Raw genomic sequence first — 22,475 nt, forward strand, 5'->3', positions numbered from 1 at the left:
TTTGGTGGTATTTGAGTGCTATGCTATCAAATATAACTTGAATTTAACAGATTGGTCAAAAGTCCTGTCATCCCAGCTGACAGGAGAGGCAACAAAATCATGCATAGACATGGAAGGAACTGATTCCATAGCCAACCACAAACTTAAGAGAATTTTTGTTCAGAGCTGTTATATCTCTTGAAGTGCAAGCAATAAATTTGTTAGCTGGACTTTCACTGTGGATAATCTAGTAAATCTACAAATGCATGATATTAGTATATTTTCACACTTTGGCTTGAATCTGATAGCAATAGCTAATTGAAAGTGCCAAAGGTCCTAGCAGTAATCAGGTTTTAAAGAGCCCTGCCTAGTAAGATAAGACAACAGGTTATGCCAAGTGTTCCAAAGAACTCTGATAACCTAGTAATGTCAGTAGAATGCTTTAACATTTAGGACAAATGTTTAAACATGAATTATCTGTTTCAAAGGCTAATACTGTAGTAAGAAATATATGATATTCTGTGAAAAACAACATGTAATGAGCAAATTTGTTACAAATGTGGGGGGAGGGATCATGTTATGTTCTGTACTGCTAACACGGAAGAGAAGGAAAGTGATAGAAATGTGAAAACTGAAGTATGGGTGTGAAAAGACTACAGTTAGAATAATTGAATCTTCTTTATGCTGATCTGTTACTGTTAAAAAAATATGTATTAGTAATATGCATGCTTAGTGCATTCAAGGTTTACAAGGGTTAATACACTTATTCTGTTCACACTGCATGAATCTGCACAGCTACTAGAGACATTCCAATCCTGTTATGTAATGAAAATATGCGCAGCTATGATCTGATTATGCTATGGAAATTAACAGGAAGCATTTGATTTCTGCTAATGTCATGAAAATAATAATAAGTGTTTCATTTCTACTAATGTCATGAGACTTAACAAAGAGTTATTGATTTTCTGCTTATGCCATGAGAAAGTACACAGCTGCTGAAGCTATTGATAATGAAAACAAAGGCTGCTTGAAAGTATAAACTGTAGTCAGCATTACTTGTACCTAAGATAGAAATGTACCTTGAATCTAGGTAAAATGTAACACATATATATTCAAACTGTACAAATGAAGAATAGAAAGTTTGTAGTGGGCTAAAAATAAGTCCCAAGGCCAGGTTGTTTTTCTCAAATGTTTTTGTAAATCAACAATAATCCAGTCATGTCAGCAGGAAATCTAAGTAACATTTTCTGTAGCTGTGTCTAACTACGTCAACAATAGAAAAGTAACATTTCATAGAATTGTATAAAAGTAGCATACTGCTCCTTAGTAATTTAGACAAATCCTGTATTTGCATGCTTTGTCTCCTTGCTGCAAGTAATAAAGGGTGCCATAGTTGAACCTTACGTGAACTGGTCTTTGAAGTTTTTTCCTTTGACAGATTGGTCCTTCGGACCGGAACCCTCTCTTCACCTCAGATCAGATGGGCCAGGTGGTTGAAACCGTATGGGGAAGAAACCAAATTGGTTCTTCTTATATGAAAAGCCCTCCGACTGAATTGTCGTAAAAAAGAGGCCAGCCACTTTCTGATCTGTGACTGAAGGACGGGTCTCTGAACTGGTGATCAATCACGTGGGCTCAGGTAAGGTGAATCTACTTTTTTCTGTTTTCTGTTTTAGATCAGGGACTAGATTTGTATTGTTTTTGTCAGGACTGTATTTTACAAGTCAGGGACAGAAAAGATTACTGTCTTGTCATAGATCAGGAGAAACAGAATAAGTACGCAGTCATTTTGAAGAGACTATAACAAAATCTGTGGTACCATGTTAAAAATAAGAGAAGTTACATAACGATCAAAAGGGTAGAACAAAATGGGTAATAATTGCACAAAAAGACCCCAAAATCCGTCGTTAACAGAAGACGCAAAATACATGCCTTCGCAGCGTGCCGACAATATTAAATATTATTCAAAATGAGTTAATAAATATGAATTTGATGGAAAATTAGAAAAATCCTCACTTATCAAACTTGTCAAACAGCTTAAAACTGATTCTAAAGGTCGGGTAAAAAAGCAACGCAAATTAGGAATTCCTCAGGCACACAGGTGGATTGAGGAAGTAAACCGCAGGGAACAAAAGAACAACAATTCAAAAACAATGTTTTTAGATAAGGAGGACAATAACTTAGTAATAGCATCAGCCCCTCCACCTCCCTTACCAGAATATGAAGCAAGTGAACAGGTTAGTCCACCCCCATGATATCCTGTTGTCACTGAAAATAGAGACATTGTAAAAATAAAACTGTATATTAGAGATCCCATCGGGACCAGGTCTCAAACAAGGGCAGGTAACTCAAATGAAGGCATTGAATTATATCAAATGGTTAAAAATTCACGATCTATGAGTGAAGAAGAAATATGTCCACTCATAGAAGTACCCAGCCCTCAGGCAGGTCAGGACAATCAGGACCCAACTATTTTAGTGTATAGACCTTGGACTCCGGAAGATATCCAGAAAGCCACTGAGGGAATTCCCCATCCAAAAGTTAATTTTAGAAAATTCTCAGAAGATTTACAAGGAATGAGGCTGAGTTATAACTTAAATGGAGAAGAGGTAGAAAAAGTAGTTAGACAAATTGTGGGGCCAGATTGGCACATGATTAGTGGCAACTGGAATCCCCGTGACGCTGCACACAGACCCCTCCCACATAGCAGCACAGAGCTAGACAACAGAGTAAAAGGTCTTACAGACCGCATCTCGGAAAAATGGAAGCCTAGGGCAGACTGGACTTGCATTCATCAATGCATCCAACAAGAAGGTGAAACTATTGACCGGTATTATGCCAGATTATTAGAATGTTTTAATAACCACTGTGGAATGCAGGTTCCTGAAGATCAAACACAAGATTCCCCATATGAACAGCAGTTAAAGAATGCATTTTTAAAAGGCAGTATTGCACCCATAAGCAGTTTTATTACAAAACACATGGTAGACCATCGCACAAGCAGGTTGCAGTCATTACTTGAATATGCTAGGCATGCTGAAAGGCATTTTAATAGCAAAAAGAAAAAGAAAGCTCAAGTATTTTCTGTAGAAGATGGAGCAGAAGTTTATGTAGTACAGTCCGGGAAAAAGGGCAAGAAAAATGCACAGGGAAACAAACAATCTGATCAATGATCAGAGGACTTTGAAGGGCGAAAGAAAAGGGGTGAATGTTTCAAATGCGGTAAAAAGGGACATTTGGCAAGGGATTGCAAGAAAAATAAGAAGGCAACCACGGAAGACAAGGAGGGTGAGGACTGACTATATGGTAGTCAGGAATCACTAGAAGGGGATAGCAGAGAAAGGACAAATGAGAATGTGATAGAGGGAGTAGAGGATGTGACAGAAGAGATAGAGGAAGTGCAAGAAGTTAGTGACAATGAAAAAAATGAAATATTAGACCTAGCTTTATTGAGCCTGGAGCTCTATTTAGCAGACACAAAACCAGAAGTTACACTCTTGGTAGAAGGGAGAGAAGTCAAATTCTTGTGTGACTCAAGGGCATCATGAACCCTGATACATCCCTCCAAACTACCAGAAAACACAGAGTCACCTGACTACATCCTGGTAAAAGCAGCTAATGGACAGCTGTATCGGGAGCCCCTCTCCCGTAACATTGCAATAACTGATCCTATTTCAGGATTGACTCAGAAAAGCAAAATTGTTGTTTCTGCAAAATGCCCAGTAAACCTCTTGGGCAGAGACCTCATGCAGCTATTTGGTATAGCAGTAGTCCCAACCATGCAGGGTATGGAAGCACAGCGACAAATTGATACCTTTGCAGTGCAATCGGAGGGTGAAATGTTTTATTGGTACAGCCAGGACTTGGTTACGACTGGTCCAGGGACTGTGACCGAAGGGATAATGAATGTAGCCATCAGCAAGTTCCCCTCCCTTGACATTGATAAACAGCACCTGTTGCACTGTACCCTGTATTATTGCAACACACCAGAACCTGACAAGGAATATGAGCAAGAATTGTTTAAAAATCATGCAAACAGATTGATATTACGTAATCTGTACTGGGACACAGAAGGGGACAGTGTAGCCAGCTGTTCATAGGTTCATAGGTTCATAGATTCATAGGTTCATACTAGATTATCTGCCCTAGGGCATTTATAAGCCTAGCCAGAATGTGTTTGGCTTTCGCCACCAATTTTAAATTTATTTTGCTATGCCCTTTTTCGAGGTTAGTATACTGTGCCTCTGTCTAACAGTGACACAGAAGTGATACCCGGGATAAACCTACGATCTCCCATCCACTCATCAAGATTCCTCATGAAGAGGGTCAATGAGGGACTCTGCCTAACTTGGACTGGGATTTTATTCCAGAGTGAAGGGAGCATCTGGGTTATGAATCTGTCCCTCCAGCATGTCCTATTTATTTCAGTGCTGAGGTTCAAGTCTCTCAAGCGCGTAGCTGGATGGGATTTGGATTTTCTGAGGTGCAGCATGTCCATTAATTCCGGGTTGGACATGGCTTCATACATCAAGCACAGATCGTCCCTGAACAGGCGGTATGCCACTGAGTAGAGCTGGAGTTTCTTTAACCGGGCAGCATATGGCACCTGTTTGAGTCCTTTGATCCTCTTGGTGAGGTACTTTTGGGGTCTTTCCAGTTGTTGCAGGTGTCTGGTAAGGTACATCCCAAAAGGGGCATTGTACTCAATTATGGGCCTGATGAGGGATGAGTAAAGAGGCATGATGACGTCTCCTGATCTAGATGTGAATCCCTTCATGATTAGGTGGGCTATATAAAATGTTTTTCTAACCACTTTGGCCACATGAGACTGGAATTGTAGTGAGTGTGGTTTCCTTCTCCTCCTGACTGGTTATGGCAGTACTGAGTTGAGAGAGCTTAGCCTCCAGTTTGGCTATATGGTTGCATCTCTCACATGTGTTGGAATTTGTTGGGAGGAGGAGAGGGTTGTCTGTGTACATGAGGCAGTTGTAACATTGCCTCAAGATTCCCAGATTCACCAGCTGGACCAGAGAGGAGACTGACAACTGACCTTTGGACATGCTAGAATAATATTGGGAATTCCTTAATAATTGAAAACCAGGGCCAGTGGGGAGTGAGGGTGTAGTGCTTTTAATTTTTAGTGCTGACTTATATAATTGCTTTAGTGAGCAAGTGCCAGGTAACTTAAGTGCAATGTGTTACAGGTAACTTAAATGCAAAAATGACAAACAGCAACTTTCTTTCAAGTGAAACAAGGAAATAATTACAGTAAGCAATGTAGATATCACTAGTGATCCACAGAAGCGCTGAGAAGCCACGTATTAGGTGGAATTAGCATTCCAGGGAAATAACAAGCAAACAAACAACAAGCATATAAACAAAGCTAGATTCAGCAGGCCTGGATCTAGTCTATGCTACAGCAAACAAGGTGTACCAATTTCAGTAAGATACTGTTCAAATATTCAGGCACTATAAACCTTTAACCAGAAATTCCCAGCTCAGAAGGGCAGAGTCCAGCCTCTTCTCCCACAAGAGTGCAGACCACAAACCTTCTTAATGTAAAATAACTGGCCTGAAGCCCAAGTGCTTAAACCAGAACTAATACACTTTAAGAATAACAGACACTGGGCTCTCAATCAGCAGTTCCCAACTTAGAAGGATGAAAGCTACCTGTCCTGCCACCACAGTGCATGCCACAAACCTTCCTAATGTAAAACAACTGGTCTGAAGCCCAAGTGCTTAATCCAAAAGACTTAGAATGATAGCTACACTTTAATCAAGTTACTACCAAGCAGTAATAAATACAATTGAATAATTTAGAAAATGCTGGATTAGTGCTCAAGTTACACAAACAAAGCTAGATCCAGCAGGCCCGAATCCAGTCTATGCCACAGCAAACAAGGCGCACCAACTTCAGTAAGAAGCAGTTCAGATATGCATGCACTATAAGCCTTCAACCAGAAATTTCCAGCTCAGAAGGGCAGAGTCCAGCCTCTCCTCCCACAAGAGTTCTTTGCACTTTATAAATCTAATCGATTACCACATGTTAGCTTAACCAAGAACAAAACCACAGAATGGGCAGACCTAGGAGAAAAAGTCTCGAGATGGGAGAAACAGACAGAATTAGAACTGTCAGAACAGGGAATACAAATACAGAAGTTGAATTGGATAACTCAGACCCACCCAGCTGTACACTCGCAGTCTAGCAAGGACAGCTGATTAGCACTCCTATTAAAGTAGGAAGAGAATGCCTTACAAAATATACCAGAGACTCTCTGGTCAACAGGAAAGTCAGATGTAGGACTTATTCGTACAGCGAGACCAGTAACTATCACACCAAAGTCAACATTTAGACCACAGAAAAGATAGTATCCCTTAATAAAAGATGCAGAGGCAGGGATAAAGCCTATTATAGCAGCCTTACTTAAAGGAGGGATACTAGTAGAATATCCTGATTCACCATGTAACACACCCTTATTTCCTGTTAAAAAAGCAAATGGAGAATGGCGTATGGTCCAAGATTTACAAGCTGTAAATGATGCAGTAATACCAAGGGCACCTACAGTGCCAGACCCACACATCCTGTTGAATGATTTAAAACCTCAACAGAAGTATTTTTCTGTGGTAGACGTTAGCAATGCGTTCTTTTCGATACCGATACACCCTGACAGCCAGTATTGGTTTGCATTCACATTTCAGGGGAAAAGGTATACATATACGTGACTACCACAGGGATATTGTGAAAGTCCAACAATATTCTCACAAGAAATGGCAAGCAACTTGGCGGGATTTACCCCACCAGGAGGCAGTCAGATTTTACTTTATGTTGATGACATTTTGCTGGTGGCCCCCACCCAGCAAGATTGTAGAGATGATACCATAGCGCTATTACAATTTCGAGCAGCTGAAGGACATAAGGTAAACAAAAATAAACTATAGCTTTGGAAAAAACAAGTCAAATACCTAGGATATGTAACATCCAAGGAAGGTAGAACATTAGATGAGGATAGAAAAGTAGCAATTTTGCAAGCACCAAAACCCACTACCAAGAAGGAAATGATGTCCTTCCTGGGTACAACTAATTTTTGCCGTAGCTGGATTCTGAACTATGCCTTGGAATCTGCACCTCTGACTGACCTGATATATAAGAAGCCTATGGCAACACAGGATTTGTTACAATGGACACCAGAGGTGGAATCTGCTTTCTGCAAACTGAAACAGTTAATAGCATCCTCATTAGTTCTGGGATTACCAAACTACCATAAACGTTTTTCCAAACTGTAGATTGTAAGCAAGGTTATATGACATCAGTGTTAACACAACAGCATGCGGACAAGCAACGCCCCATTGCTTACTATTCATCACAGCTAGACCCAGTGGCACGGTCCTTACCTCACTGTGTACAAGCAGTAGTTGCAGTTGCAATGGCAGTACAAGCTTCGGCCTCAGTAGTCTTATTCCACCCTCTCACTTTGAGAGTGCCTCATGCAGTCACAATTATTTTACTGCAAGAGAAGGTAGCATATCTTTCCCCTGCTAGGCATCTTTCCTGTATGACCATATTGTTGAGCCAACCTCACATGACAAATGAACGATGCATGACTTTGAACCCTTCTACCTTGCTCCCAACCCCTGCAGATGGCACACCACACTGCTGCCTGCAGGTAATTGAGCAAAACACCTAGAAAAGATCTCACGGATGTCCCCTTGGATGATGCCGAGGTGACATACTGCGTAGATGGTTCGTGCAAAAGGGGTCCTGCGGGACAGAACCTAGTAGGATATGCAGTAGTTTCTGACACTGAGATTATAGAAGCAAAACCTTTACCACACAACTTATTTGCACAGGCAGCAGAATTGATTGCCTTGACATGGGCATGTACCTTAGCAAAGGGTAAATGTGTAAACATTTTAATGTCAGCCAGTACGCTTTTTCTACTGTACATGTTTTTGCGCAACAGAGGAAAAACCGAGGAATGATAACATCTACTGGCAAACCTATCAATCATGCACAGTTTATTTTAGATCTTTTAGAATCTATTCAATTACCTCAGAAAGTATCTATTTGCAAATGCACAGCTCACACCAAGCAACAAGATAGGATTTCAAAAGGTAATGTGAGCGCTGATACAGCTGCAAAACAAGCAGCTTCTGAAGTATTTCTTTTAAATGAGGAACTACAACCCTCTGAGATTTTAGACTTAGAAATGTTAAAAACAATGCAGACACTCACTACGCAAGCTGAAAAACAAAGATGGGTAAAACGAGGAGCAATTCTCAAAAAGGGGCTGTACCTCTCTAAAGAAAGGAAACCGATACTACCATCTAATTTGTTTAGATATGCAGCTTTGTTGAGCCATGGGCAGTGCCATGTCTCAATAGGGGGGATGGTACAGCTGGTGAACCAGGTGTTCACAACGTACGGATTTACAAACTACTCTAAAAAATTTTATTTGATGTGCCAAATTTGTAACAAACATCATGCACAAGGGGCGTTAAAGCCCAAGCAAGGGAGTTTCCCTACACCACCATATCCATTTCACACTATCTGTATGGATTTCATAGAATTGAACAAATGTGAAAATAAAAAGTATTGTCTTGTCATTGTAGACATGTTTTCCAGATGGGTGGAAGCCTTTCCAACCAAAAATCCAGATGCAGCTACAGTGGCAAAAGTACTTGTCAAAGAAATCATCCCTAGATTCGGCATTCCGGAAAGGATCTACAGTGACAACGGTACACACTTTGTAAACCATACCATACAGCAGTTAAGTAAGCATTTTGGTATTTCTTTAAAAAATCATTGTGCATACCATCCGCAATCTGCAGGGCTAGTTGAGAAGCATAATGGAATATTAAAGAATAAATTAAGAAAATTAATAGCTGAGACAAAAAAGAATTGGCTGTATTGCTTGCCCCTGGCACTGTTGAGCATGAGAACTGTTCTGACTGCAAAAGGATTGACTCCTTTCGAAAAACTGTTTGGAAGGGCTTATTATACACCCCAGTGGAAACTTCTCATGTCCGCAGACCAGGAAGCTGACTATACACTAGCTGAATATATGAGAAATTTGTTGAATGCTAAACATCTGTTGCAGTCAAATTCTGTTTCAGATAAAGAACAAACCAAAACATCGGAAGTGGCAGTGATCCCAGGGGACTGGGTGAGGATGAAAAATATAAAGAAGAAAAACTGGACATCACCAAGGTGGGAAGGTCCATACCAGGTGCTTCTTTTGACACCCACTGCAGTCAAGATAGCAGAGCGAGCCTCATGGATCCACCTCATGCACTGCAAACTAGTTAAGAACTTTGAACTGGACAAAAATCTTACCTCTCCATCGGGGCTCTCAGCACAAATTCTGGCTACAAAGGGGGGGTCAGATCAATAGAACTGATCCGTCTCAACCCCAGTGAAGAAACCATCAGTGCTGAAGGTCCTATTAGGGCATAGAGTAAGATCACATGTCAAAAGCAAAAATGATAGAATCCAGAAAAATCCAAATAAAACTACTCGGAAGTGTCGGAGAAAACAGGAATGCAGAACAACCGTTTCCTCAGAAGTATTGCATAATCATCCTGTTAACTGTACTAGTGACCATAATCTTTTTGTTGTGGCCATTCCTTTTCCCAGCCACACAAACTGAACTGAATAAACTGGAGAGTTGCACATAGAGTGGCACCCAAACTTCAACACTTATCAGGCAATCAAATATGTGTATGCTGAGACCTTCAATGTTTTGAATTGCTGGATTTGCACAGCTTTGCCAACAGCATATGGGGGGGTTATTGTTAACTTCAGTCCCTCTAGGAACCAACAAGACCTGGGAAAATTTAGTCTATGATACATCAGATGTTACATCACAAGATAAAGTAGCATTGCACTTGTCTGTTCGACAGAAGGGGACTGTGTATTTTTACAAAAATGATACAGTTCAGGTGGGTTGGAGCAATTGCAATGTGACTGTTCCCTATAGATGCTACAATAAAACTGATAACACAGGTTCCTATTGCAACACAAGCTATGATTCATTTTTTGAACTGATGCATAGGACAACTGATGAAGTAAAACATAATGCTGATCTTTATAAACAACTGATTATAGTTGACAAAAAACAAATGTTTCATCCAGAACCAGGACAGAGTAAAGTTACTACCAAAGTAGAAGACTGTTATTTTGCATGTGGTAGGAAAGCATACAAGTGGTTACCTGAGAATTGGTCTGGCAGTTGTTATTTGGGGTACCTGATTCCGACCATACGACACCCAGCAGTTTTACCTCAGGGGAAAATTTGAAATGTTCGACAAGAAATCAAGAAGCCTGTCAATCCAGTAGGGTAAATCAATGCAGGCTGGAAAAACCATCAAGCTGTGGGCCTAGGGAAAAATGGACTGTCGCATATGGACTGGGTGATACCATCATCTCATGGGCAGGTGTATTGCCAGCATATGGAGCAATGAAATCAATCTGGGAACTGAGAAAACTAAACTTCTCGAAATAATGAGCAATGCAACCTTTTCTGCTCTAGAACTGGTGACTGATGAACTGACTGCCATGAGAACTGTAGTGCTTCAAAACCACATGGCTCTCGACTTCATCCTAGTGGCAAGAGGAGGTACTTGCTCTTTAATCCAGGAGGAGTGCTGTTCGTATATTCCTGACCACAAGCATGATATAAACAATCACCTTGAGGTAATTCAGCAAGTGTCGGCTATGACCAAACCAGGACCAAATCCATTGACGGACTTTTTCCAGAGATTGTTTGGGGGGTGGGGCAGTATCCTGCTGAACATTCTGATTGCCTTCTGTGTAGGAATGATTCTACTGGTGGTGTGTGTTTGCTGCTGCATCCCCTGCATGAAAAGACTGATTAAAGACTTTATAGACATGTCAGTTTCAGAAACCTTATACCAAGGTGCTGAACTTGAAGAATTGTTGAAAAATTGAAAATGCTTTCATAAGTTTAAACTGAATGACTCTCTTAACTGCAAATCCTGAGTAGGAAGAGGTTAGGGGAAGAAAAAACTATTTATGCTTATTTTGAAAGTAGAATAAAAGTATTAAAAGGGGGGAATGTTAGAAAAATATGTATTTCTAATTTGCATGCTTAGTGCATTCGAGGTTTAAAAGGGTTAATACATTTATTCTGTTCACACTGCATGAATCTGCCCAGCTACTAGAGACATTCCAATCCTGTTATGTCATGAAAATATGTGCAGCTATGATCTGATTATGCTATGGAAATTAACAGGAAGCATTTGATTTCTGCTAATGTCATAAAAATAATAATAAGTGTTTCATTTCTACTAATGTCATGAGACTTAACAAAGAGTTATTGATTTTCTGCTTATGCCATGAGAAAGTACACAGCTGCTGAAGCTATTGATAATGAAAATGAATGCTGCCTGAAAGTATAAACTGTAGTCAGCATTACTAAGCTAGAAATGTACCTTGAATCTAGGTAAAATTCAACACATATATATTAGAACTGCACAATTGAAGAACAGAAAGTTTGTAGTGGGCTAAAAATAAGCCCCAAGGCCAGGTTGTTTTTCTTAAATGTTTTTGTAAGTCAACAATAATCCAGTCATGTCAGCAGGAAATCTAAGTAACATTTTCTCTGTAACGCATAGTGAGTTTTAAATCTGAACATGTCAGCAGGAAATCTAAGTAACATTTTCTGTAGAGTAATACAGAAAGCTGTGTCTAACTACGTCAAAAATAGAAAAGTAACATTTCATAGAATTGTATAAAAGTAGCATACTGCTCATTAGTAATTTAGACAAATCCTGTATTTGCATGCTTTGTCTCCTTGCTGCAAGTAATAAAGGGTGCCATACTTGAACCTTACGTGAATTGGTCTTTGAAGTTTTTTCCTTTGACAGTTACACTTAAGCTAGTAAAATGTATAGTATGTTTAGCAGGAAGACTAGTTCAAGCTCTTCTCAATTCTGACAGCATGGTTTCCCTTGATAAGGTCCCCGGGTCTCTAAGTATAAGCTTAGTAATACCGAAAAAGTGGAAATAATATGCATTTGTGATGATACAAAGAAATATCCCCTCCACGTGTAGAAATACAAACAGTTCTAGAAAAACTCTTAGCATCCTGTGGCTGTAACCCCTGATTTGCCTCATGATATAATATTAGCAAGAGATCCCCCCCCCCCCTTAAAGCACTATGGAAAATTTTGGAAGGGGAGAATTTGTAAAGTCACTGTGGCAAGCTGATGCACTTAATAAGAAAAAGGTAAAATGACAACTTGATGCACCCATTCTACCTAGAATGAAAACCAGGAGAAGGGAGCTGAAATGGAAGACACAAAAGGAGCCACATATCAGCTGCGGTTAGACAATAAAAAGTATTTTGAATATTAAAATTATGCCCTAAATTCCTTGCTAGATGAATCTGAAGAAATACATCAAGTGACAATAGAAAGAGCCCATAGAGCTCTGAGGGAAATGCAATAAACACTGAATCCAAGACCTGTATATATTGAAATACTAAACTATCAAGATGTAAACAAAATCATCCTGGCAGCTAAGAAAAAATGCACACTTACCTAGAACAATAACAAAATCTCCTTTGCCCAAGATCTTCCCATACAGATAAGGCAAGCAAGACAACTCATTCCTCCATACTGCTGATTTCTAATAGAGAAAAAAGTCAGATTCCAGATGAAATTCCCAAACCTGTTAATTTTCTATGTTAAAGAAGTCAAATACATGATCACTAACTCCAAAGAGGCAAAAGAGACATTCCTGGCCATTTTCAAGCAGATTCCACCTTCAGAAAAGAAATAAAAAAAAAATGATAAATGACCTTTGAGTGAAGAAACGAGCCAATTCACGAGCATTGTGGATGAGAATCCAACCCAGAGAGCTTCCCCTGGCTGCTTAGGCCTTAAATTCCACAAAAAAGCCATGAGAAACACAGGAAAAGGAAGTATAACCTGAGCAGGAACCAAAAATCAACTGCTGTTTCCGATGCGTGCATTTTAAGAAGGATCCACCTCCAGGGACTTTGGCTTGTGAAATCATTCTCCATACAATATTAAGGGCTCCATTATAAAGACCAATCATCCTAAGGGGACTAATACAAGCTTCTGAAGATGTCTTTGTCACAAAAATGGAAATCGACCTGCTCCTCTCAAAGAAGTAAATAAAGCACAAATATGACCAACAACCTGCAAGCAAGACCTTGAAGAAATAAGGTACTCTTACACTGAAACACTCACTAAGACTGTACACCCATCACTATATGACTGAATGAAGAACCCAGCCTTAAATAATAAATAAGCAACAAACTGTTAGAAACCAGACTAGTTTTCAGACATATGCCAGGAAAAGGACTAATGACTTACATAAATGCTGGAAAAGTGTTAAAAGCAGAAACTTGCAAAGGTCATCTAATAATCCTCAAAAACACAAATGTAACCCAATATGTAGATGAGATTTTGTCTGATCAAGTTAACAACTATATATATATATATATATATATATATATATATATATATATATATATATAGTTTTTTTTTCTTCTTCCTACCCCAGACTATAGGTGCCAAGAACATATTTTATAACCCACACAATATGTGTGGAAGGCTATATAGGCACCAATGATGATCAAATACTGAATATATAAAGCAGAGAAAAAGAAGTAAATGGAAGGGGAATGTAAATATGACAAGCTTGACATTTAAATACTAATACTATGTTACACAACCTGATATAAACTACTGAGGAAATGTTTATTAATATGCTGTTTAAAGATACATTATTAGAAAGATTAATGGTGCCAAGAACATAATTTACAACCCAAACAGATATATGCGGAAGACTATACAGGTACCAAAGGATAACAAAAAACTGAATACATAAAGGGGAGGAAAGGAAGGAAAATGAAAGTAAAATGCAAATTTGACAAATTTGACATTAAAATAACAATACAGCATTACATAACTTGATATACATTACTGAGAAAATACTTTTAATGTACTGCCTAAAATACACTATTAGGAAGAACAAGTCACAAGATAAAAACAATACATACTGCACTTTAACTGAAACACTGTAAATGTATAATAGTTCTGCTGAAAGGGACTAGGGACTCTAAGTAGCAGTGTTTTCTAGGGAACTAGTTTGTTCAGATTAGTTCATATTATATATAGTAACACATGGGGGATACTATGTGACAAATCTGCATGTAAAGAGAAAACACAACCAAAGATTAGATGGCAGAGTAATCCACATATTGAACCTCCACTTCCCCCCAATTATTCCTGCTCCAGGGACATAGTGATTAGGCACAGAGTAGGGACAGGTATAGACAGATGCTTTCCAAAGTCATTACACACCAACACATACGAAGACCACAAATCAAAACTAACATACAAGTCATATCTAATGAATATACTAAATAAATGTAGGAACTAGAGTCGTGGAATATTAAAGGACTCCAAAATGCAAAAAAAAAAGAAAACTATCATACACCTTGCATTGAAAACCAAAGCCAATCTCATACTAATACAAGAAACACACTTGACTACAGAGCAATGGACAGAAATTAGCAGGAAGAAATGGATAAGGCAAATCATAGCCTCAGAGAGAAAAACAAACAGAGCTGGGGTGGCCATAATAATTAAAATCCAATTTCAGGAAAAAATACTTAAAACCAAAGCTGACAAGGAGGGAAAATGATGTTATGCAACATTTGCTAACCCTACATTACCAAAATCTCTGATGGTGCTAAATATATATGCACCCTGTAGTAAACAACAACACTTCTTTATGTCACTATACCCAACCTTAAACCAATTTAAAGACCACTATCTAGTGATTGGAGGTGACTGGAACACATACCAAAACCCAGAAAAGGACAAAACTAATTTGACTAAATCATATAATAAACAAGCCTTTTTAGCTCTAAATGAATTCAAATAAGACTTCAAACTATATGACCCATTTAAATATGAAGATAATGATGACAAAACTGAGAAATTCACATTTTACTCGCAATGCCATAAAATGTGGTCAAGAATAGATTTCTTTTTAATCTCAGATATATTCATTAACATAGACCCAACAACAATTATCCACACCAGGTTTTTTTCGGATCATTCTAAAATCACGTTGAACATAAACTGGGACAAAAAGATATATTTAGAGAATAGAGGTCATAACTGGTCATTAAACCCTAATTTGCTCACCAAAATAGATGTGATAAAAGAAGTAGAAGTAATACTAAAAACATCTCTTACAAATATTTTCAACTCCCAAGTCCCAATGGACATAGAATGGGCTGTGACCAAAGCACAAATTAGAGGAGTATTCATTAAAAAGCAGCATATTATAAAAAAATAAAACTGAAAGAGGAACATACACTGAAAGGAAAATAGAGCATCTTGAAAAAGAATTATTAAGTAACCCTAAGAAACAAACAGAGGCAGAACTCTTAAAAATGCAAAGAGATCTTTATATGTTAAAATCCAGAAACCTATAATTTTATGAAGCTAGGATGATAGCCAACTATGCAGAAGAAGCACAAATACCATCTAGAGCTCTAGCCAGAATTATTTCCCAACACAAAACCACCTCCAATATATCAGAAATAAACCACGGGGACAAAAACTTCACAAAAAATGAGGACATTGTCAAAATATTTAAACAAATATACTCTCAAATATATGGAAAGCAAACATTACAAACACCAAAGGAAGATAGAACTCTTTTCCTTCAAAAACTGAAATTTCCCAAACTAGAGTTAGACCAACAAAAAAAAAAAACTAACTGAACCCATATCCATCAATGAGATAATCACAACAATCAAACACTTAAAGGTGCACAAGAGGCTTCAGGACTGGATGGACTCACCTCAGAATTCTACAAAGCATTTACCCCCTTGATAGCTAAACTACTATACTATATATTGAACTACATAATAAACAATAAAATAAATGACATCCACTTCAATGCCTCTAAAAACCATCTTTATATTAAAAGAACATGCTGACCCCAAAAACCCTAACAGCTACAGACCCATCTCCCTCCTAAATCTGGATACAAAAATACTTACCTCAATACTTGCGAATAGAATGAAAAACCTGATAGAGAAAATCATCTCTCCAGAACAATCTGGATGTACACCACATAGACAGACTATTGACAATACACTAACATTAGATGCATTAATTTCCTATGCAAACCAAAACAATACCAACATCTATACAATGGTAGTAGATGCTCACAAGGCATTTGACAGGGTCAACCTAGAATTCTTACTCCAAACACTACCTTACTTTAACATACCCAATAACTTCATATCGATCATCCAAACTCTCTATAGTAATCCATATACATCCCTATATATTAATAAAATGTGGTCAAATAAAATTCTGATAAAAAATAGAACACGGCAAGGATGCCCGTTATCACCCTTTCTTTTTAACTTATACTTAGTACCTCTGTTCTTACACATTAAACAAAATACATACCATAAGCCCCATCAGTACACAACTTCAAAATATATCTCACCGCTTTTGCAGATGATTTGAATATGTATTGCATTTTACCAAATTCAGATATAAACAAAATAATAACTGCAATTGAACAATTCTTGACCATGTCTAACTACAAATTAAATTTTAATAAAACCAATATTTTCTCCTTAAAAACACCCATACTTATCCCATTAATACCACTATTGGACACAATAAAAATAAAAGAAGAAACTAAATATTTGGGAATTACCTTCTTCCAGAATAAACAAGATTTCTACCAATATAATGTAACTCTTAAATGGCAAAACATAATGCAAGATTGTAAAAGATGGAACAACCTAAAACTACCATTCATGGCAAAAGTATCAATAATCAAAATGAATATCCTACCTAGACTAATGTATATTTTCATGACATCACAGGTAATGATACATAATACATTTTTTAACCAAATATATACCTTTCTAGCAAAGTTCATATGGGAAGCCAAAAAAATCCAGAATTTCCTATCCAAAATTAACACTTCCCAAGAACAAAAGAGGGCTGAATCTACCAGATTTTAAAACTTACTATTCGATCATTAACACTAACAGAATACTGAGAATAGCTGAACACGATCTGACAAAGAAAAACTGGTCTCCTCCTTGGGTGACAATTTATTATGGATATATTAAAGCACTAGGTATCAATCCCAAAGTTCTCCCATTCCTAAATCAAAAAGAAATACAAACTTATAACATTTTAGATCACTTAAAACATTCTATCAACATAACACAAAAACTATTTCAATCTTTGAACCTTGCACAAGCCATAACAATACTACAACCCCTCCATAAAAACCCAAATATAAAAATAAATAACAAGATGCAAGACTTAGAATGTTTTCTGCATTTAAAATACAAAACAATCCAAGATGTTTTCCTATATCTTAATTGCACAATACAGGAAATGAGGACTAACTTAAATCTCTACAAATCATACATAATAATACTAAGACAAATCAAAGAACTGTGTTCCATTTACCTCCAAAACACTACTATATCCAATAGTGAATCCACAAAAAAGCGTAAATTGGTGAAACACAAAATTCGGAAAGTAAACAGTCTCGCAAACCCAAACTGATCCTGAATTTATTAGAAACTCACTGGCATTTAAATACTAAAAATACATCACCTGTTACATCACTTCCTGAAAGAAGCGGTGTATATTTAAAAGTATATATGCCTTTATATTAATAAAATGACAGCAATATAGAAGGTTATTCTTAACATGTATTTTTAGTATTTAAATGCCAGTGAGTTTAATTCACTGTTGATGATGATTATTACCTGATGAAGCTCAGATTAGAGTTCTAAAACTCTTTGCTTTATCAATCATACTCTGAGTTTTGGCGCCTACTGTGCTTGTGATTACCTGATGAAAGCTTCTCCATTATTAGAGAAGCTTAAACGCTTTTTTTATCTGCTAATAAATTGGCGGCCAATAGTGACATATAAACTTGCAATTTGCTTTGGAAAACTATTCTCTCAACAAGGAAAACTATCACTAATTCATATAAAATGATAAGCGAGATTAAATTCCAGAAGGAGCTTCATTTTTCTAACTACTGGAGAAAACTAAAACCATCCATAGATGACTAGCAAATAACCCAAGCAATCAATCTTAACACTGAAGATCATACCACTTAAAAAATTAGCATACACGCAGCTCATGATCAGTAATAACGCATACTTCATACCTGCAATTCTCCACAAATTCAATACATCGAAGTCATCGCTCTGCCCACACTGCAAGGACCAGATAGCCAACCTATTACATGTATTTTGGAGTTGCAAATGTGTGTACAAATTATGGAATTCTCTCAAAGTACAGTTACAAAAATGGGCTATCAAACATCAACATTAACATGGGAATTTGCCTTATTACACATTCTCCCACCTAACATCCCAAAAAAAACAAGCAAACACACTCTTAATAACTTTTCTACTAATGAAACTATATATAGCTCTCAAATGGCTAGATCCGACAAACATCTCTTGGGAGTGTTTTAAACAAATAGCCATAAAACATCTTTTAGCTCAGAAAATAGTAATGGATAAAAGAAACCAAAACATGACATCCAGAGAAATTTGGGTACAAACTTTTAATATAATATTAGCATAATCAACCACATAGCAACTTAGGAATACACTCTAATGGAACCTAGAAATTCATACAGGATTTGACAAGTAAATCATAGATGAGGTCTTAATTGGTTCATAGGTTCATAGATTTATAGGTTCATAGGTTTGTACTAGGCTGACTGCCCTTGCAAGCCATTTTAATCCTAGCCGATTATCCCCTGTGAGATTCAAACCCTGTACCTAGTGTTTGTAAGGCAAACACCTTAACCATTAGGCCAACCTTCCAAGAATGCATGTGTTGTTTATAACAATTGAGCTAACGGTGAAAGCAACTGTGTACATAGTGTAAATAAATGTGTTGTATAACCTACACCTTATGATATTAACATTAATGTATAACATATTTCTATGGTCATGTTGTAAAGATGGAAATATTTGTGTCATATATAATTGTAAAATGAAAATAAAAATTGTTGAAAAAAATAAAGAATTACAATCACATGACCAATTTTTAATTAAGAGTTAAAACACCAGTTTTCAATTTATCTTACTATGCAATTCTTTTAAAATAGGCTTGATACTAACAGTTCCATTCAAACTTGGAGGTACATCAGCTCTAAACCTAATAATCCAATTATTATTATTTATTTTATTATTTTACATTTGTTAACCAGGCTAGTCTAGCTGGATACATATCCGTTTTCAGTAGAAGCCCGAGGAGAAAAGCTCCAAACAAACAAAATGGTCAGTACATTATTAAATTACAAGATTCAAAATAGAGTTACAAAAAAGAGAATACAAGTTACATTTACAAGATGAAAAAAAAATTACATAGATGTTATATAAGACAAAGAACATACTGGAGGTTATACATAGCATTAGTTTCGCATGTACTAATGGAATATAGACTGGATCAAGTATCATCCTCATTACTATTAGGAATGAGAGATTTTAGAGATCTGCATAAGGGAAATGGGCTAGGGAGATGTGGGACTAGGAGGGTATGAGATATGTAGTTAGTCAGGTTCACGACATGGGCATAGCCATTGTGTTGTGAGATATTCTTTAAGGTTGTTTTTGAATTGATTGTGCGAGGTTGTAAGTCTTAGGTAGTTTGGCAGGGAGTTCCACGGCTTGCCAATGGAATTGGCGTAGAGGGCATCCCCACCTGAGTTCTTAGCTTTAATGGTTAGGATCTGGGTGCTGTTGGATGATCGAAGACTATTGAGGTTAGTGTATGGAGTCAGAATGCTGCACAGTGAGGGAGTTTTATCAGGATGGTTGATTATTTTGTAAGCTTCGGTGAGTTGGTTAAGTTTGAGGAGATTAGGCAGTTCCAACCAGCCAAGGTTCCTCAGGTTAAGACAATGGTGGGTTCGATAAGGGGAACCTGTTATAAATCTAGCAATGTGGTTGTAGGCAAGAGAGCATGTTAAGTTCACGTTTATTGAGGAAAGAGAGGACCGGGGAAGCATAGAGGAGGGAAGAGAGGAGATGGGTACGGGCAATAGTTAATTTGGTAGTAGGAGTTAAGAAGTTTTTAATTCTGTACATGGATCCTAGTTTTTTGTTAACAGACTTTACGGTTTGAGTAATGTGTATGTTGAATTTGAGCTTATGATCAATGGTAACACCTAGTAATTTGGTACTGGTGACAGGGGTTATGAGGGTCCCATTGTTGGATTTAACATGGAAGGTTATGTTGTTAGTGTTTGGGAGTTCTTTACCTAGGGGTGAGAAGACGTTGGGGAAGAATAATAATAATTTCGTTTTAGTTGGGTTGAGTAGGAGTTTCAAATCGGTGAACCATTTTTCAACTAGAGAAAAACAGTGTTGAGTGATGGTTTGGAGATTCGAGAGGGAGACGTCTGAGCAGATTAGGGTGGAGTCATCGGCATATTGGATGCAGGTGGATTTAGGGATGACTGATTGAAGGTCATTTATGAAGATGGAAAATAGAAGTGGGCCCAGTATAGAGCCCTGAGGAACACCTATGGTATTAGGGAGCAGTCCTGATATTCTGTTTTGCCACAGGACAGGTTGTTGCCTACCAGTGAGGTAGGCCTTGAACCAGTTTAGTGCTGGAGTGTCCAGATGTAGGGTTTCAAGGGTGTTAAGAAGGAGCTGATGATTGACCATATCGAATGCTTTTGATAGGTCCAGAAAGAGGGCAGGGGATATAAGTTTGTTATTTTGATTGTTATTGATGGAGTCAACAAAGGAAAGGAGGGTAGTAGTTGTACTATGGTGGGGGCGAAAACCGTGCTGGGAGTTGGACAAGAGATGATTAAGGGTTAGGTAGTGAAGAAGTTGTTTGTGGATGCATCTTTCCATGATTTTCGCTATTGGGGACAGTATTGCTATTGGTCTATAATTTGACATTTCCATGGAGGTACCTCCTTTGTGAAGCGGAATGATATAAGAAATCTTCCAAATAGAGGGGATGTTCATCTCAGTTATAGTTCTATTGATAAGGATTGATATGGGGTAGTCTATTACATCAGACGCGATTTGTAAGAATTCTGCAGGAAGGTGGTCAGCCACTAGGGTGGTTGGTTTGAGTTTTTTTAAGAGGGTACGTATATAAGAGGAAGAGACTGGCTTTAAATTGAAAGGGGTAGGGGTGTCAACATGCAGTTGAGCGGCAGATGGGGGAGTGGAGGTTAGTTGACTGGCTAGAGTTTGGATAGTCTCAGTGAAGAAGGAGTTGAAGGTGTTGGCTACTTCTTCCTGCCCTTTCTCTATCAGTTTCTCGGGGGTTGGGGTGGAAGTTTTACCTGGGTGCAGAAGGTTGTTAAAACCTGCCCAAAATTTCTTTGGGTTGTTCTGGTGTTTTTGCTGGAGGTGGCAGAAGTATTGTTTTTTATCTTGGGTAATAGCTGTTTTAGTGGTGTTTCTTAGTTGTTGAAATTTAGTACGATCTTGGGAGGTTTTTGTGGCTCTCCATTTATCCCAGGCTTGGTCACGGAGTTTGATTTTGGTTTTAGTTTCTCTAGTTAGCCAAGGTGCTATACAAACTTTGGATCTAATTTGCCTATGTGGGGCATGTGAGTCAAGAATCTTAAGGAATGTGTCATTGAAGTGGGACACACTCTCCTCAAGTGGTAGAGTTTTTAGTATGGTCCAGTTGCAGGATTTCAGGTCGGCAAGAAATAGTTGTGGGACAAATTTCTTTTTGTTTCTGATTAGTCTATATAGGGGAGGGTTAGAAGTTGGGCATTTATGTTTAATGATATAAGTTATTAGGTGGTCACTGAGGTCACTGGGAAGGGTGCCTGTGGAGTAGTTGTTTGAGTCCCTATTAGTAAGGATCCAGTCAATGATACTTTCTTTTTGAAGAGAGTTGCCTATTCTGGTTGGGGATAGGATGGTTTGGGAAAAACCATGTAGGTTGATAGGTTGTGGAGTTGTATGGGTAGAACAGAGAGACCAGTCAATGTTAACGTCTCCAAGTACTATGGTTTCTTGTGGGTAGGTGGTGGCTAGCCAGCTCAGGGTTTGCTCCAGGTTTTCTGTGTTGTTCCCTGGTGGGATATAAGTTACAATGAGGTTGATGCGTTTTTGAGTGTTTAGGCAGATCTGTAGGGCAATAATTTCTAGGTTAGAGATTATAGGAGGTTGTAATGGATTCTTAAGGATATTCAGGGTATTTTTAAACATAACAGCTATTCCTCCACCTTTTTTCTTTGCACGATCAGCCCTGATAATATTGTACCCGGGTGGGAGGATCTCTTCATTCTTAGTAGTGGGTTTTAGCCATGTTTCGGTTAGACACATAATGTCAGGGGAATGAGTAGCTATAATGGCGTGAAGGTTGTGAACTTTGTTGTTAATGCTTCTTAGGTTCAGATGTAGTATTAGAAGGGAGTCAGTAGA

Source organism: Protopterus annectens, chromosome 1.part2 (genome assembly GCF_019279795.1).
Source record: "Protopterus annectens isolate FY-2018-M chromosome 1.part2, PAN1.0, whole genome shotgun sequence".
Lineage (NCBI taxonomy): Eukaryota > Metazoa > Chordata > Ceratodontiformes > Protopteridae > Protopterus > Protopterus annectens.